Source organism: Lissotriton helveticus, chromosome 5_1 (genome assembly GCF_964261635.1).
Source record: "Lissotriton helveticus chromosome 5_1, aLisHel1.1, whole genome shotgun sequence".
Lineage (NCBI taxonomy): Eukaryota > Metazoa > Chordata > Amphibia > Caudata > Salamandridae > Lissotriton > Lissotriton helveticus.
Genome location: NC_136065.1, coordinates 349,268,252 through 349,287,922, shown reverse-complemented (window position 1 = coordinate 349,287,922; position 19,671 = coordinate 349,268,252). Strand labels below are relative to the sequence as shown.

The 19,671-nt window shown below is 45.5% G+C and overlaps 1 protein-coding gene across 1 annotated transcript in view; it reads right to left on the bottom strand.

Annotated features, from left to right (window-relative positions):
* Window positions 1-19,671, bottom strand: part of PLCH2 (phospholipase C eta 2) — a 631,566-nt gene that overhangs the window by 322,047 nt on the left and 289,848 nt on the right. The window lies entirely within an intron of this gene.

Genomic DNA, 19,671 nt, shown 5'->3' with positions numbered 1-19,671 from the left:
TCAAGAAAAGTGCGCTCCTGCATCTTTATTCTTGTCTTCTTGTTCTGCTTGTTTTTTGCTCTCTTATAGTCCACCCACCCGCTCCACTTGCCCACCCTTTCCACCACCCTCCTGCTCCTTGTGACAACTATCCCTGTCCATTGTTCTCTTCTTCCCCCTCCCAACAGGTTTTATTAATGGTGGCTGCTGCATGGACCGACCGTTGAAGAAAGCATTCTGGCCCTGGCCTTACCACCTATCCCTCACCTACTGACTCTTTAACAGTCACTCTCCAAACACGCCATAGACGTCTAGGGCTTCCTGCATGACCTCTCCACAAACCTACTATTTCTCACTGAAACCTATATTAACTCAGTATTTGCTGCAGAGAATGCAGCAGCCACCCCGCCTAGATACAAGATTGCAAGACAAGACAGCAGGGTGGTGGACACACTATCATCTACCAAGAGGAACACAGCTACTCCACCACCTTGACACACCAGCAACCAACTAGAGCTCATGTCCTTCAAATTCAGCACCTCAAGCACCACAACCCTGGGTGGATCACTACTCTATCGTCCCTGATGACCCTGGTCCAATTTCAGCAACAGTTTGACCAAACCCGTCAACCTGCTGACCCTCATATCCAACTCCTTCACTCTACTCAGTGATCTCTACTTCCACTTAGAGGACCAGTCCAAGAAGAGCTCTACCCTTCTCACGGAAGACCTTAGTATCTTAAGACTCACTTAACAAGTGAACAGCCCCATCCATATGGCTGGACACTTTCTCAGCTCCATTTTTAATCAAACAATCAATCAATTAGACATTTATAGAGCACGGTAAATCACCCGTGAGGTTCTCAAGTCACCAATTTTCGCAACATCACTGTAGACAAGCCCATACCGCTCACCTGCATGGACCACTTCCTCCTTCACTTTGTCCTGCACTGACCCAACCAGCCCTGATCCAGCTTCACCCAGACCACCCAACCCCAATCAAACATAATCCCCAAAGACATCTCGTTCTAAGAGCTCTGGTCCCAATGCCCTACACCACCACAATGACTAGCATGCTCAGTCATGAACTTGAGTACATGGATTACCTCCTGTGTTGACTCCCTGTCTCTTGTGAGAATCACCACCACAACTTCACCCAAGCCACAAGCAAGTTGGTACAACTTGGACCTCTGGCTTATGAAGCATCAATGCAAGCAGCTTGAAAGACAGTTGCCCCACTCCTATGATAACACTGACAGAGACTGGTACAAAGCAACCCTCCTGATCTACCACCAGTGCCTTGAAACCACAAAGCACCTAGCCCTCGCTGACAGGATCCAAAACATCTCCAACATCAAACAAAATCTTCAGCATCTTAAAAGAGTCTCCTCCACCCCCCATGACCATCACCCCATCCCAACAACTTTGGCTCGCAACTGGTCAGCTCCACGCTCGACGTCCTCCACTCCAGTGAGAGATAAACCAAGGAAACTGCTCTGACCTTCTGGCCAGCCATCAACACAATGGAAACAGCCAACGCCATGTGCACCATTCACTCCGGAGCCCCATTGGATCTATGAGCACACAACATCTACGCCAGAGGGATCGACCCCATCTGATCACCCATTACACCCATTCTCAACTCTTCCCTCTCCACCCCTACCTTCCTGTAGGGATGGGCGGAACTTGTTTGCAGAATTCCGTGGAGTTACATAAAGCTTTGACAGATTCTGCAAAGTTCCACCAACCGTGGACAATATACACGTTGCGCTGCTCGTGCTGCTAGCGCTGCAATGTAGAGCTGGTAGCATGAGCAGCACTAAAAAATTAGTGCAAATGGCACCACGCATTGTAAAAGAGCGAGCAACCATTTGAGTTGATTTTGCTGCCAATCATGCAGAAAATCTACTGGAGCGGCAGCAAATATACTACAGAAACAGCCATCAGACACATCCACGCACGATAGAAAATCTTGCCAAATCTAGCTTGCGCTCACCAGCTCGCATTTCTGGAGCCTCCCGGGAAAACATATCACCATGAGGCGATTGGCGGGATTTGGCCAAAACGCCACGCTGGTTGGAAAATTCCACAAATTCCATGGCAAAATGAAACTTCCCACCCACCTCTGCTTTCCTGCCTCCTGGAATCATGTCACCATCGCACCGAGGAAACTATCAGCTGGGACCTCAGCCACCGACAGACCCATCACCCTCCTCCAAAACTCGGCCAAAGTTCTGGAGAAACGAATTAATGCCTGGCTGATTAACTACTCCAACATGAACTTCCTCCTGGACCCCTCCCAATCTAGATTCAGACTCATCCACATCACAGACACAGCACTCATTGCTGCCATCTTGACAACTTCCTCATCATGGACATGGGAAACACAGTAGCACTTTGCACTGTCCCACACACCTTCCCGGATGTTTGTGACAAAGAAATGTGGAGCTGTTTCCCATTTTCCCTAAGTCATTTCTATTCCAAAGGCATTCAACAAGCTTGGCTCCTTAGAAAATGTGACTCACTTTCACACTGTACTTCTGCAGCCAGTTTATGCATCATCACTGGAACCTGAAGTCAATGCGCTGGTGCAATTCAACACACGCAGATCACACGATTTTACATTTATGGACAGTGTTGTGTAGGCTCAGTTATCTTTTCCTCGTTGCCAGTGACCCCATTCCAAATAACAAACAAGAGCTCAGGTAAATGGGTAATGATTTGGGGACCTCTGATTTGTTAAAAAACACACACTGGTCTAAATTATCTCAAGATCCATAAAAGCGACCGAACTAAACTAGTATGCTTAATATGCAGTCATTGTGCCTGCCAGCTTCAACATTTCAGTCTGCGTGTGTTTTTTAACATTTCTGCTTCAGGTCAATCTCCTAAAATAACAAGAATATTCGTAGACAAAAGGTTGGTAGAAGAAAGGAACAGGCAGAGGTGCACCATGGGATGAATACATCATGTAAATGAGTTTTGGCTTAAATGCACGATGGCACACTGCCACAGTGCCGTGCGGCTGGCACCTTGACGCTTTCTCCATTGTAAATTATGTCTCGAATTTGCATGATGCTTCTTTGTTTATTTTTGTGCCCCGTAGGTACAGTTTTGAACTTGATTTTCAATGCTGGGACACACATCTGAAAGCATCGCCATCCTTTAGATACCCTCATTATTTCTGAACAACAAATTGTTCTTTGTTAAAAGAAAGTAAAAAAAATCGAAAAGAAATATTTTTCATTACACCTCCCTTCCTTGGTAATGGACTGAAAACTCGCCTTTCTTCCTATTCCTGGTAAAGGATATTAACATCACACTTATTTATAAACAGTACTAAGCAAGAAAGCTGAAGGATAAATGTATAATAGACATACAAAGAAGACAAGAGGCATAAATGCATTTTTGGGATACTTTTTGTGTTTTTTTAATACCGCACGAAAATAGTTTTTTGGTTTATGGAGACATAACAACATCTTCCAGGCCGGGATGCGCAAATAAAATGACATAATATATTCAGAGTCAGTGGAACACTGTGATTCTGCGATCGTTCACATAATAAAGGATTTGACATATTTTCTACATATTCCACCTTCAGCTCTATAATTTTCAGATTTCACCAAACAAATGTTTCTAGCTAAATCGGTAAAAAAAAAAAAACAAATTGGTGCCAATCTTGCTCGCTCGCAGAGGTAAGCAGTCTGCCAAGGTTAACTGATCACCTTTCATTTAACACAACATAACATATAATAACATATAACATAACGTGTGTGTGTGTGTAAAGCGCATGTTCGCCCGTAGGCATCTAAGCCTTGAATAACAGGTGTTTATTGTTACCCAACTCTGAGGTACTTATTGCTCATTATTGAGGTCAGATGCTAACCTGGTACCAGGAAGGTACAACCTTGCCCACACAAGTTAATGTGGTGACGGTCTAGTCTTCCGCGTGTGCGGGAACCGGAACCGGAAGGGTGGCCATTTTAGGTTGGCGGCCGAGCCCGTGAGTTTAGGAGCGTTTCCCCGGCGCTCCGAAGTTAATAAAGAAATTAACTTACTTACCAAGTCTACGCTGGTTATTTAAGGTGCGAGTACCCTTCTACAAATGGCGACGAGGCGAGATGTTAAAGCATCAAGAATCCACGAGTAAATAAAAATAAAAAAAACCTACGAAAAACGGAAAATAACAGAACGAAAAGGAGGGAAAAATAAATCCAGTGAGGCACCGGAACCAGACACCTCGGAGCGCGGCAGAGGGTGAGCGGCGCACAGGGCCACAGATCGATCTACAAGGGGCACGTAAGCAGCAGCCGGCCACTGCAACCACCACTCAGCAGCACGACGCCACGGAACACGCTGAAGCTGCCAGTGAGCGAAGAGTTGCTAAGAAAGCCAGGCGAGTCAGGACTCAGGCCACAGGTGGCAGCACGAACGGAGGAGAGTCATAACACTCGACGACCCTCTGCTCCGCGTGGCGACAGTGCTGGATGGCGCCGCCATAATTCCCCGCAATCCAGGGACGATTGAGGGCACAGGGGTCAGACTGACCACAGTGGGCAGCAATCCTGGTAGCCAGTGGGGCGTCAAGCAGCGAAGACAACAGCCCGACCCCGGAAAGAGGTAGGGAGCAGAGGCAAGCGTCTGGCAGCCCGCCAGGCGGTGACGGACAAGCACAGGTGCAGCGACTGGGCAACGAAAGAATGGCGACGCCTTCCACATCACTCACCAGCATGGTGCCGTTCCTGCCGAAAAGAGGCGAACCCACGAAGCCGTGGGAAGACTGGAAGAGGTACTTCCTAAACTATTTGTCGGCGTTAGAGGAGGAGAGCGAAGCCGAATACACCACCGCACGTAGGAAGAAGATACTACTGCATAATCTGGGGTCGGAGGGCATAAGAGTGTACGACAACATCGTGAAAGCCACGAGGCAAGCGGCGGACACGGACGAGTTCCAACATGCCATAGAAGATCTGGATGCTCACTACAGGCCGGTGGTATGCGTGGCCATAGACCGATGCAATTTCTTCCAGAGGAAGCAGGAAAGCGGTGAAACCATCGACGAATATGTGGCGGCTTTACAGAAACTGGCCTTGACGTGCAGGTTTGGGGCACTGCATGACGAACTGGTGAGAGATCAAATCATCATGCATATATCCAACGCAACAGTACAGGAGAAACTGTAGGTTAACGGAGATGCGCCCCTTAAAGGGCTATGGGCCTTAGTGAAAAAGGCTGAATTATCCAAGAGATGTGCGGAGGCAGCCAGGAAGGACACGGGTGGCAAACAGACAGCATGCAGAGTATTGGTGAATAATAAAGGGGACAAGACCAAACAAATGGGACCACCCAGAAACCAATACTCGAAAAGAAACCAGCATGGTGCTGGAGTGATGCAGAAAAACAATTGGGAAAGAAAAACGAGTTGCTACCAGTGTGGCAGCACGGCACACGCTGGGAATGACAAAGTATTTCCATAGTTCAAAGCAAAGTGTGCATATTGCGGGATATTTGGCCATTACGAAATAGTCTGCAGGCGGAAGCCCAGAGGAGCAGCGGTCAAGTACATCGACCAAGGCATCGGAGGCGAGGAGGAGGCACAAGGTGGAGACGAAGAGTGTGAAGAAGTTCTCTACATAGAGGAACAAGTGTTGGATGTGGATTACAAAGGGTCCAGCAAACCTGTGCTCAAACTGAATATAGGGGGAGTGACGATCGACATAGTAGCAGATTCAGGGTCACCCTTCACGATCGTGCAAAGAAAGGTGTGGGAAGAAGAATTCCAAGAGGCCATAAAAATGGACCTACGTCCCATGGATGTGAGACCCGTCACCTACACGGGACAAAGGATACCCATGGTGGGGTATTGCCCGTTGATGTTTGAGAAAAAGGGCCATCGGTGTTAGGATGGAAAGACCAAGGTGTTCTGGGCATCAAACTCAATCCGGGAGGAGTGGAGAAGGTAATGCTCACGGACACGGAACAAGGTTACGAGGGAGAAGTGTGGAAGAGAGAGTACCCAGAAGTCTTCAGCGGGAAGATAGGAATACTAACAAAGTTCACACACATGATACACTTGAAAGATGGAGCAAAACCCGTAAGCCACAAGGCCAGAAACATTCCGTTCTGTTGCCGCGAAGCGGTGCAGGAAGAATTAGAAAGACTGGAGAAAAGTGGCATAATAAAGGCCATTGAAAGTGCAGAATGGCTATCACCCTTAGTGGTAGCACAAAAACCCAACGGGAAGGTGAGACTGTGTGTGGACCTCAGAGAACTAAATAAAAACATTCTTGTCGACAAGTTTCCGCTGCCACGAATCAACGAGATGCTCACCAAAACCAAAGGAATAAAGTGGTTTTCCACGGTAGACCTATCCTCAGCATACCATCAGGTAGCGTTGCACCCCACATGCAGCCACCTCACATCCTTCATCACACCGTTTGGGTGTTATAAATTTGTGAGGATGCCGTTTGGGTTGGCATCAGCGGCCGCTGTCTTCCAAAAATGCACAAGATGTTTCAAAAGGTGGAAGGAGTACAATACTTCCAAGACGACATACTCGTAATGGGAAAGTCTGAATCTGAACACAACGACGAACTACATGCGGTTCTGGATATACTACAGAAGAATGGACTCACGGCTGAGTGGGAAAAATGCCGGTTTGGCGTGCAATCTGTGACATACCTAGTACATGAAATCAGCGAAAAAGGTATTGAGCCCAAGAGAGCCAACATGGCGGCGATACAAGACGCACCAACCCCCTCAAAGAAGGAAGATGTCAGGTCATTCCTTGGAATGGCAGAATTTTATAGTAAGTTCATATCACACTTTGCAACAAAAACACACCATCTTCGACAATTACTGAAAGAGAAAAACGGATTTAAATGGGGCAAGGAGGAACAAGAGGAATTTGAAGCACTGAAAGCGGAGATGGGTGCTGCCATACCACTCAAAGGTTTTGACCAGACAGCAGCATCGATATTGACCACGGACGCCAGCGATAGAGGGCTGGGGGCAGTGCTTATGCAGCAGTCCAGTACAGGAGAAGTCTCTACGGTATGTTTTGCATCCAGATCCTTGGCACCCAACGAAGAAAATTTCAGTGTTATAGAAAAAGAGATGTTGGCCGTGGTATGGGCAATGGAACGTTTTAGACAATTCCTGTGGGGAGCTAAGTTCTTGGTACGAACAGATCACAAACCCCTGATAAAAGTACATACCTCAAATGGACATGCAAACGCGACACCTCGCATAGCTAAAATGACGCTAAGACTGGTGGACTATGTGTATGAGGTGGAGTACATACCAGGTCCCAGAAACAAAGTTGCTGACTTTTTGAGCAGAGCGGCTGCCAAGGAAGGAGCGGACGAACAGGAACCCCCCGGATGGGAAGGGTACTTGGTGGCAACCATGCAAGACTTAGAACAAGTCATCAGCGAACAGGAATGGGCAGAAGCTTACAGCCAAGACGAGACATTGGAGGCAATAAAAGGATATGTGACACATGGATGGCCGGACAAAAGACACCTGGACAGCCAGATGAGGAAGTTTTGGGAGGTTAGAGAAGAGCTGTCGATAGGGGAGAACCCCACGTTCCTGTTGAGGGGGGACAAAGTGATTCCTCCCCCGAAATTGGTAGACCACCTGATGGCAATTCTGCACGAAGGGCATCAAGGAATATCGAAGACCAAGGCATTGGCGAAACAGGCGTACTGGTGGCCGGCGATGGACGCCCAAGTTGAGAGGTATGTGCGGATGTGTGAATCGTGCTCATGAGCGGACAAGTCCCAAATGTTGATAAGGCCACAGATAGGCAAATTTCCTACGCCCAGCCGCCCATGGGAAATCGTGTCCATTGACATCATAGGTCCCATTCTCAACATAGAAGGAGTGCAGAAGTACGCCATTGTGATGGTAGACAGGTACTCAAAGTGGCTGGAGGTGGAAGTAAGAGAAACAGTAGACACAGACGCTGTGCTATCTTTCCTGAATGCCATATTCGTAAAGGAAGGGATACCCAAGGTTATAACTTGCGACACTGGACCGCAATTTGTGTCGGCCAAATGGGAGGCGTTCATGACCCAGAATGGAATAGAGGTAAAGCACACCCCCATTTACCACCCAGCGGGAAATCGCTTGGCCGAACGATTTAACAGAGTGATCATGGGGACCACCCAAGCAGCAATCAGTGCGGGTCAAGACTGGGAAAAGGAACTGCCCAAAATGCTTTGGGCATACCGCATCACCCCGGGAAGCACTGGATACAGTCCCTTCAAAGTGTTGAAGGGAAGAGAACCGTTCACAAAGGACAATCTGGCATGGAGACACATGGTAGTGCAAAGCAAGTGGTCTCCCGCAGAGGTTAAAAGGAACATAGAGAAGGCGCAAGAAATATACGCCGAACATTACAACAAAAGGCGCAGCGTGCACGGAGTGACCTTGGAGAAGGGTGATTGGGTGAGGGTGAAGGTAGCGACGATGAGAAGGAAAGGAGAAAGCAAATTCACACCACCCCTCAAAGTCATTGAACCATATGCACGTTCGGCCTTGTTGAGCGATGGAAAAGTGTGGTCCCTAGACCGGATGGAGAAATGTAACAAGATCCTTAATTGGGAGACGGCTACGGAAGAGGAACGGAGCCCGGAAGGAGGCACGGAAGAACAGGGTAGTGGAGAAATAGAGAATGAGAAGAGAAATGAGAGCGAGCAAGGTAACACCAGGGAAGGAGGCAGCAACAGCATAGGAGAAGAGACTCCCAGGAAGGGAAGTAGGGAAGAGCTGGACCAGAGTAAACGAGAGTGGGAGCAAAGCCAAGAGGAGAGAAGTTGGCAGGACTCAGCCCACAGTGTGAACGTTGGAGTGAGCGAGAAGGGAACTGTGAGAACGAGAGCAGGCCGAGTTGTAAGAGTCCCCAAGAAGTTCGAGGACTTTACCATGAGTATCAAGTAAGACTGTTCTTATGTACATCTTTAGTATTGTGGGGGCTAAAGGAGGGAGATATGTGGTGACGGTCTAGTCTTCCGCGTGTGCGGGAACCGGAACCGGAAGGGCGGCCATTTTAGGTTGGCGGCCGAGCCCGTGAGTTTAGGAGCGTTTCCCCAGCGCTCCGAGGTTAATAAAGAAATTAACTTACTTACCAAGTCTACGCTGGTTATTTAAGGTGCGAGTACCCTTCTACAGTTAATAGTGTTTAAAATATGCCAAAATACCGCTGAATAAATTAGTTAACTGTGCCGTAAACTGTGTTCCTCAATTGCCAAATAATTTCAGTGGCCCATATTATAATATCGCCAGGTGTTCAGGAAGGCAGAATTATACACAGCATCAAACATGAAGTTCCAATAATTAAAGGAGAAAATAGACCAGATACAATTGAGTCTAATGATTGGCTCCAACCACAAGGGAAGCACACAACATATCTGTGTGAAAGGTAGAAGATGTTAAGTCTGATCGAAGGTAGACAATGGGTCCTGGAGCCCGCGTCAGGGTTTAGTATTGAGGCGAGAGCCACATCAGAGTATGGGATAGATGGGAAAGATGCAGGATAAAGTGAAAAGGTGCAGAGGGATTATATGTAGTAAAGTGATCATGTCTGATTCATGATAAGTATTCTATGTTATACTCCATTCATCTGACATGTTGTCAGTGCTGAAGGTGACTTAACTATTTGCCCACAGAGATGTGCAATAGAAAGAAATATCACTGCTAAGTATCGAGAGATTTGTATAACACAACTAAATGGAAGAGGCAACGATTTTCAGATTTACAAACTATTGATATCAGGATGTGTGGTCTCTCCACACATGTGTTCTGCCACATGGCAGTGATACTTGTGTTATATTAGTTTTAGTTCAAATGTTAGGGAGGTCTGCCCACTGCTCAGAGTGACCTTAAGTTCTCAATACTGTCAATGTAGAGCCTTCAAAAGTAAGAAGAGACTGACTTATAGGGGAAACTAGGTGGCCTATACACGAAGATAAATATTTACTCACCTGCATATTTACTTCTACACTTCCGTGTCTCTATACACTTTTTTGCTAGTCACCAAATTCAGAGTGTAGATTTACACCTAGGTGTAGACTTACGTCTCCACCTACTCAAATCAGGGTGTGGTGTCTGCTACATCAGGATTTACAAGTAATAAGTTATTACTGGTAACTTTGCCCACATAGGTGGAGGACTCTGGAGTGGATATCTCCCTATGGAAATTATTAAAGTTTGTTATTTTTAAAAATTTGTTTGAAACCAAAGTCATACAAATATTTCAATGTAAAATATGAATATGCATTATTTTGACAGAGAATTAATTAAATGAAATGTTATAGCACATTCACTTATTAAATTAAATGTTAATTACATAATTAATGTAAATATATTTACTTAAAATGATTAAATAATATTTTCTAACAATATCTAAAAAATAAATATGCCCTGACTAACATTTTTATTTTTTATTTGATTGTAGACATTTTAGTTCAACATAAGGGAGCCTTTTCCTCATAGGTAAATTTACACATGAATTAATCTAAACGTTTAGATTTCCTCTTACACTTTTGAGTAACTTTACAACTTTGGGCTATTGACCATTTCCAAATGTAAAATTACTCAAAAGTGCAGACTTGCCGTCCCTTAAAATAGGGAGTGGAGCTTAAGTTATAAGTGTAAAGTTACTACAGCGAGCCAAAAGAGAGCAGTAGTAAGTCAACCACTACACGCAGCCAAATGCTGATATTGCAACACCCTCTCATAGTAAATAACGATGGCAGGGACTTAAAATAGAACCCTAAAGGAAAAAAATGCAAATGTGTGGTGATAGACTTACTTGAGCTCTGATCTGGAAAACAATTAACAGCCGTTTTGTGTCATTTTTGGCTATAATAACTTTGAAAGTGCAGTTTCTGAATAGGCTTATTCTTTTGTGGATGGTGTGTATCCCTTCTTAATGCCCTCTCTAAGCCTTCCTTAACCCCTGCTTATTCCTCACTTAACTTCTCCCTTATAGTAGTAAGCTTTATTCCAGCCACTCTCCGCTGTCCCTCCAATATTTACTATTAAAACAGTTACTTACATTTGCAGAAACTCTGTAAAGGGGAAGAGATTCTGCACAGAAAGAGATAGGAGAAGCAGAGGCGGAACCTCTGCACATCGGTTTGTGAATAGTATTTTGAAGTAAGTAATTAGTATTATTGTAGTACTACTAAACATACTACAAAATAGAGTTTGTGACTAGATCCCTATCTGTTTAATTAATTAAAATTATTTGTAATTCTTATTTGAAAAGTTTCAAAGTTTAATAATTACATATTTTTAACACACACACATATGAGTGGATGTGTATATGTATAACACATGCTATGAGGACCGGATCGGTCCTCTTAGTGTAAGTAAAGCCTTACAGAACCAGACAAACACTATATTTGTGAAGACCGGTGCACTATGAGGACTGGTCCCCTTAGTGTGTTTAGGTAATTTTGAGCGACTGTATCAAAAAAATAATGTTGCAGTTATATTAGCCTTGGTCCATTTCATAATCTACCCCAGTATCAACATGCTGTGGAGTTAGAATAGTAAATACATACTTCATTATGGTCAATGGTCGGTCTTCACAATGTGTACAATATTACAATAATTTAATTATTTTTAACATTATTTCCTATGGCGTGTTATTTTTTCCTGTCTCTGTTGTTTTCTATGGCATTGTGTTGTAGTACCAGTGAGCGTCTATGGGGCCTATTCACAAACTGCACTTCGTAGTACATAAAGTAGTACTATAGTAATATTACTCATTGCACTTTAAAAATGCATTTACAAACATCTGCTTCTCCTATCTTTTTCGTGTGGGGATCGAGGGCAGTAGGTTTTTAAACAGCATTTTTGCAGTACTCCTGTAGTACCACTTACATACCCCAAAATGCAATTTGTGAATAGACCCCTAAATCTCCCAACATTCTGATCCTTTTGATAGGCCAGTAAAGCTTTTCCCTTGGGAATGTCTTCACTGAGTAGAGTCAGTCCTTTATGACCCAAACTAGGCATGTGCCTGAGACCCAGTGCTCCCTTTCTATTTCAGCACCCCATCGAAGACTTCCTCTCTTGACCCTACAGCCCAGTCTATCCAGATCCATTCCAGTTACAACTCACACAAGAGAAAAAAACAACACAGTCCTATCCCGTGAGGCATCCCCGCCCAGTTTCGCTCATTCACTCACTCATCAGCTACTCTTCCCCTCAGAAGGAATTCCTGGCTGCCGCCATGACATAATGAGGAATCTTGCCAAGCTACCTTCCACTGGCAGTAGCACAAAACCCGTGGGTCACCAAAAACAGTCCAGTGTTAGGCATGTGAAGCTTGCTCTTGGCAAGCCACAATGGCCCCTGTCTGGCAGAGCTGCCTGACCTGATAGATTTGTGTTAAAATGAAGAGCTTGGTATTAGTCCCGACCCTCCTGATCTGCAATAGTTTAACTCTACACGAGTCAACATCATTCACTCTGACGGGCGACCTTGGCATGCATCCTAGTGTTTCGCTTGACAAAGTATGTGCACCGCATTAATAAGAGAGCAGGAAGCAAAGACTACCTTCAAAGGGTAAACATCGTTTACAACGCGGTGTTTACACCGCAGTGCCTTTACAACGATGCCATTACAACGGAAGTCGTTACTACGACTTGCGCTGGATGGCGCTGTTGGACAAGGAATGTTGTAATTTTATATTCCAACACCTTCCCTACTGTTACGTGGACTGGTGTTGGAATATCAAATTAATATTCCACAATCCGCGCCCTCCAACGACTTGCGTTGTAATGCCCGCGTTGTCAAGTACCGCGATCTAAAAGATCGCGTTGTACTGACATACATCCCCTTCAAAGCGCATACATAACAGAGCGTGTTTCGTCAATAAGTAAGGAGAAAGTCTTTTTCAAGCAGGATAGTCTGTGAAAAGCAACATTTCCTAACATTCAAGAGCACAAATTAGGCGGTTTCCCTAACAACCAAGTGACAGTTATAATATTTCAACCTACAACAACAACAAAGCAAGCATTGGCAAAGCTAGTAGGTCTTACCATTACAACCTACTGATTTTGCCAATTAATTTTTGTGATGCTGTACACCGTTGGCAAGATGCTATAAAAGTTTTTTTTTTTTAAATGATGCATTGACGCGGCTGCACCATTCTATTTAATTTACCAATGCAAGATGGATCAGTGAAATAAACAAGCAATTGCAATGAAATAGGTCTCACATTTGCGAGAAATTAAGCTATTGGCATTGTGAATGACAATGACTTTTATTAATCTGTTTTGAAAACTAACACAAATAAAAGGCATTGTCATTTAGCTCACTGTCGCAAATGCTAGATCTATTGCATTGCAAATGGTTTTTTTATGCAGCTGAGTGATGACATTTGCACAGCGCTATTGCCATTTGTATGGGCAAGCTGACCAAATTTTTTTTACTGTGTGTAATGAAACCGGTGCTTATGTAAAGCAGTGGAGATCGCTTTTTATAACGCTGGGGGAAAAAAATGGTGTGGGAAATCAATATTCAGCCGACAGAGGTTTCGACCTCAGAGGGGTGGTGATACGGGCAAGTGGGAGGGGTGAGATGGTGTTGGGCACGGCAGCAGATCCGGGAGATTGGGGAGATGAGTTATGGGCAAACTGACAAAAAAAGAATGTTACCTTGTGCATGGAAACTGGTGCTTATGTAAAGCCCTGTATAGTACGAAGTAACAGCCAAGGGCGGCCACACGCCTTTAAGTGCAAACTGGGCACCTCCCCACTCCAAGCATGCAGCCTTCATTTGCTAGTACCCCGATAAAAAGAAAGATGGCGGCCGCTATAGTTAAAGTGGACTGCGCAATGGCAGAGTAAATAAAGAAAGGAGCGCGGCCGCTATATCAAAGCGGACTACACTGGCAACGTAAATAAAGAAAGGAGTACGCCTGCTATAGTTAAAGCGGACAGCGCTGCAACAATAAAATAAAATGTCGATGAAAAGGTGCAAGCTGTTCTTTTAAATATGGCACATGTCCCATTACTAAAAAAGCTAGTTTTGTAAATATGGCACCATTACTAAAAAAAGATTAAAAAAGCTGGTGCCGTGCTGCATTACAGGAAAGATTGTCATCGGTGGAACAGGAGAAATCATTCAAGAAAATAGGGCTCATAGACTAAATAAAACAGACCGAGTAACAACACAAATAAAAGGTCCAGTCCTCATGGGAGGTTACAAATGTGTACAAGGCTGTACTAAGGAGGCATTACTAAACCTATTCATGAATCAAAAGCAACCATTTAGAAAGGACAGTAACAGAAGCCAATTGAAAAGATGGGAGGAAAAGGGGCGGAGCTTCAAGTCCTCTCCACGATGAAAAAATTACCCCATGAGATCATTTGGCGTCCAATGTACAAAGTAAAAGATGCCTGCAATTCTTTGGAAGATGGTGGATTTCCATGCAGTGTAAATTGTGGCAGCCGTAATCCATATTTCCTGCACTGCACAAAGAACTGCCTCTTCTAAAGCATAAGGCTTCTCCAACAAAGAGCTTGTGAGCTACTGGTAGCTCACCAGCTAAATACATGTATCTCTCTTTTGTGCAGTCTTGTCAACTAAATTTGAAACTTTAGCTTGGTAGAGTTATTATTTGGAACCCAAAATTTTAAAGTGTATTTTTGCGTCCAAAATGTGTGTACTTTCAGAACGAAAAGCTAATATTTGGAGGAAAATGGGTGAGTTTTCAAAATATATTTAAAGCTGATATTTGAGTGATGAATCATGTGGCTTATTGGTAACAATATTATTGTAATGCTCTGATATTGCAGCTAAGCTGTTGTGTTTTATCCATGTAAAGGCATTCTAAATTGACAAAGCTTGTTTTTAACATTACTGCTGACAACCCCCCTGATGCACAGACGTAATCCCTGCTGGTAATCTTGCATAGGATGGCCACCATGGTAACCTTGTATGATGTGGTCCCTATTACAAAACTAATAGTAGAAGCTCACAATGATATTCACTGAACAAAAGTAGCTCTTATTAGAGAAAATGTTGGAGCCCCCTGATCTAACTGTACGTGTCCAGAATAATGTGTAACTAGTTACTCTACGTGTGACCACGGGGCCTGAAGAAGACCATCTTTTCTTGTCATTCATGGATCTGCATTTTAGAACATCACCATTAAGGATGTTGTACCTCTATGAGAAGAAGATAGATGTTAATTAAGCAAAAGTCACGAAATTACAACGTATGTGTTCATTGACAAGACTAACAGCTATGTCTACATTTTAATGCTGCTACAAATCACTTAATTCTGCTTTCATCTTGCTGGAAACAAAATAAAACACTTTCAGCTACAGACTTGATGCTGTAATCAACGGGAAATTGGGTGGAGACAATCCTACAAGCAAGGAGTCATTTTTGTGTACAGAAGTGTGCTGCATCAATAATTTGTTTTTAGATGTTTCGGTAGTTAACACCACAGAGCTTCTTAAAAGAGACAGATTCACATACCACTTGTACAAAGCATTTTAACAATTGTATAAATCAATACAGAGCAAAGCTTCATTTTGATGATTTAGTCAACTATTATATTTTCAAAGTATGTAGACTTAAAGTTATAACCCAGATCTGTCCTCACAATAACCAAACAACACTAAAGGTAAATAAAGTTGTGTCTGTTTGTGGTCTCTCTTCGCCTCTTGCACTGCAGAAGAGGACAACATCCAAGAATCTGGACTACGATAAAGACATTAAGCATTATTACAGCCAAACAAAGATATCCAGTTTGGGATTCCCGTAGGACGTTGTTTGTTTCAAAGAACTGGGACAATTGTCCGTTGACCAGTTTCTCAGCTACCTTGCTGATTGCCAGAAGGAGTGATATTGGTCGGTAGTTTGCCATATCTGCTGGATCGAGCTGGGGTTTTTTAAGGAGTGCTTTTACCACGGCGCTCTTCCAGCTGGCAGGAACAGATCCCTGGGCAAGTGAGCTATTAATAAGCTCCATGACCGTGGGGACGATGACAGGGGCCACGGTTTTGAGGAATCTAATGGGAGCCAAATCCAGAGGTGATCCGCTTCTCATTTTGGTCATGGTTCGTTCTACCTCTACGTATGTTACTGGCCTGAATGTCGCAAGTTGAGGGCGGGGATTATTTTCGGTCTGGCTGGGAGGTGGAGGATTGTCCAAATGGCTGGCGGGACCAGGAGAGGGGAGGGAAGCTAGAATACGGGCGATTTTGTCGTCGAAATAGGTGGCTAGATCATTACTTCGGTCCACCGGGGGGGAACTGGAGGAAGGAGAGTTAGGTACTTTAAGCAGGTCCTTAACAATTAGGAAGGATTCCCTGGCCGAATTGGAGGATTCTGTTATCCGCGTGTCATAATGGGAAGCTTTGGCGTGCCTAATGGCATCTTTGTAGAGTCTGACTGTATTATGGTATGCTTCCTTGCTGGTGTGCTGCCAGTCTTTCCTCCAAAGCCGTTCGGCTCTTTTACAGTTTTTGCGGAGTAGTCGGAGGTCCGAAGTATACCACGGGGCGGACCCGGGTTTACCGTTTTTATCCTCCCTGGTTCTTAGTGGGAGTACGGAGTCCAGGGAGGTGGTGATCCACTCTCTGAAATTACTGTCGGCGACAACCGGGTCTTCTGCGTGTACAGGGATGGTGTTTTTAAGATTCCTGGCCCATTCTTCGGTGGGAAGTCTGGACCAGGTCCTGTCCCTGATGTAGGTAGGCGGTTTTTGAGGTGTCCTGAAAGATCCTGGTAGTAGGAAGGAGACTAAGAAATGGTCTGTCCAGGGTAAGGGAGAGGCCTCCTTCACTTGCATCGCCGGGGTGCTAGTGAACACTGGATCCAGCAGGTGACCCTTAGTATGAGTGGCTCCAGAATTAAGGAGGTGGATGTCAAGTGCTGCCAAATCGGAGATCAGGTCAGCTGCTGCCGGGTCGGTAGGGTCATCCAGATGGATGTTTAGATCCCCTACGATCAGGAAATTTGATAAGGAGTGTGCCTGGGTCGCTACAGTGTCCAGGAGAGAGCTAGCGAAAGGGCCTGGATGACCGGGAGGGCGGTAGACAAGGACTCCTGTCAGTGAGTTGGTCGGGTCTAGCTTGATTGCAAATTGCAGGCTTTCAGAGTCAGGGATCTGCGCGTCGCCGGATTTGCAATGAAGGTAGTCCCGATGAATGATGGCAACACCACCACCTCGGCCTAAGGGGTGGGGTAGGGACTGAATGAGGAAGCCCGGTGGGGTAGCTAGCACCATGTCTGACTCCGAATGTGGGGCGAGCCATGTTTCCGTGAGGAAGAGGATGTCAATCTCCTGGTCTTCTATGAGGTGGTTAATCTGCGTCGCGTGTTTAGGGAGCGATCGGCAGTTTAACGATGCCAGTTTCAGGGCAGCGGGCTTGTGAGGTTTTGTAGGTAGTTTGAGCTGGACTGGCTTGCAGAGGGAACAGCGGATGAAAGGTCCATTTAGGTCATGAATGTATTCACAAGGGGAGGTGGGGGGTCTGAGGCTTAGTAGCTCCCGATGTGAGTAGCTTACCTTAGGGGCAGCTGTATCCGCCAGGGATTGTGGCCCTAGGCCCGGTCGTGCGCGGACGGGCTTGCCTTAGGCGCGCCTTCGGCGCGCAAACGGCGCTCCCGCTGCGCTCGTCCGCTGCGCTGGTATGACCAAACTGGATTTCGCCCGGGTCATGGCACAGATACTGCCCTCCTCGCCGTCATCGAGGAGGCAAGGCGCATACTGGATTCAGGAGGGTCAGTGGCAGTGATCCTCCTAGATCTCAGTGCAGCCTTCGACACAGTTAACCATTGTGTCCTTCTCCACCGACTCGCGGCAGCAGGGATCACCGGGACGGCACTCAGCTGGATAGAATCCTTCCTCACCGGACGCACGTTCCAGGTATGGGACGGCAATTACCACTCATCCACCCTCCCCCTCACAAGCGGGGTCCCTCAGGGATCTTCCCTGAGCCCGACGCTTTTTAATGCATATATGGCCCCTCTTGAAGACGTGGTGACACCATTTGACATAAAAATGGTAAGCTACGCTGATGACACTCAACTGGTCGTCTCCTTATCCCAACTAGTCGACCACCCAGAGAACCTGGCCAACTGTCTCACACAAATCCACAGCTGGATGAGTGACTCATCATTAAAATTAAATGGGTCTAAGACGGAAGTGATGCTCCTGGGAAAACAATGGGCGACCATCCCCCCAACAGTCTGGCCTGACGTGTACGGAGAAATCCCTTCTCCGAAGCGTGAAATCAAAACCCTTGGAGTGTGGCTAGAACCTGAGCTCACCATGAAGACGCAAGCGGCCAAAACTGCGGGTACCTGTTTTGGGCTCATGCGTACTACCCGTAAGATTCTCCCCTTATTACCACCTGCTTCCAGGAAACTCCTTATCCAGGGACTAGTATTGTCCCGTCTGGATTATAGCAATATGGTCTACCTGGGAGCCCCAGAGGCCACATTGACGAGACTGCAGCGGACACAGAACGCTGCGGCACGTCTGCTCATGAACCTTCCCTCGAGAGTGTCAGCAAAACCAGCCCTCAAGGCCCTGCACTGGCTCCCTGTGCGCCAAAGGGTGGAATTCAAAGCCATGTGCACGACACACAAACTAATCAACGGATCTGGCCCTGCGATCCTCAGCAGCTTGGTCACCCCCTACAAAGCATCCAGATCCCTCCGTTCGGAGAATGAGCACTTAGCCAACATCCCCAAATTCAAAAGGACACGCACAGGAGGACGACGATTCTCGGTTCAAGCGGCCATGGGATGGAACTCCCTCCCACACACCCTCAGACTGGAATCCAGTTACCTGGTTTTTCGCAAAAAACTGAAAACGCACCTATTCCCGAAATAAATGTCCCTCCTCCCTTCCCTTCCCTCAATGGATATCAGCCTTTTTACAGCGCGGGGATGCCCTTGGGTCACCAGGCGCTATACAAATCGCTAAATAAATAAATAAATAAATATACTGTGGGACATCAGCACCCAGTCTCATCATCACAAGCCTGTGTGTCCTTGCCGTGAACCTCTCTTTGGAGTGTTTGAATAAATACTTATTGCCCAGACACGACAAGAACATAAACAGCTTCACTGAAACCAAGGATTACTTCAGATTCCACCATTTTATAACAGTTGTTCACAGAACTACCCAAGACGTTTGACCAAACACCTTTCGAATACGAACACCAGATATGTTCTGGGTACGAACCTTTGTTCATACAGATTATTCACCTAGGTCATTGCCAACTTCAATATGCAATTATGTGCCACAACATTATTCCCGGCTAGCACACAAACTCCAAAATGTTGCATAACAGCTGATGTGTGTCGAGAAACATTAAGCATAGAGAAGATCCCTAAAAAAAGGGAAAAAAGCCTCTTCCACCAGGGCTTTCCATATCTAATTTATTCTCCACTGACTAGACAACTCTTGGATTGTCTAACAACCCTAGTGCTTCATGTGAAGTTATGGAACCCAATTAGTACAATACTAATAATACAACTAACTTTAAAAAACAAATACCACAAGAAAAGTAAATCCCCATCATACCTCACATTTTGGCGTATGCCTTTGTTCCAAAAGCAGGTCTGTAGAAATGAAAGCAGTATCAAAAGGCATTATAAAATAAAGCTTTCACCAAAGCTGCAGGCGTACCGGGGTTAGAAA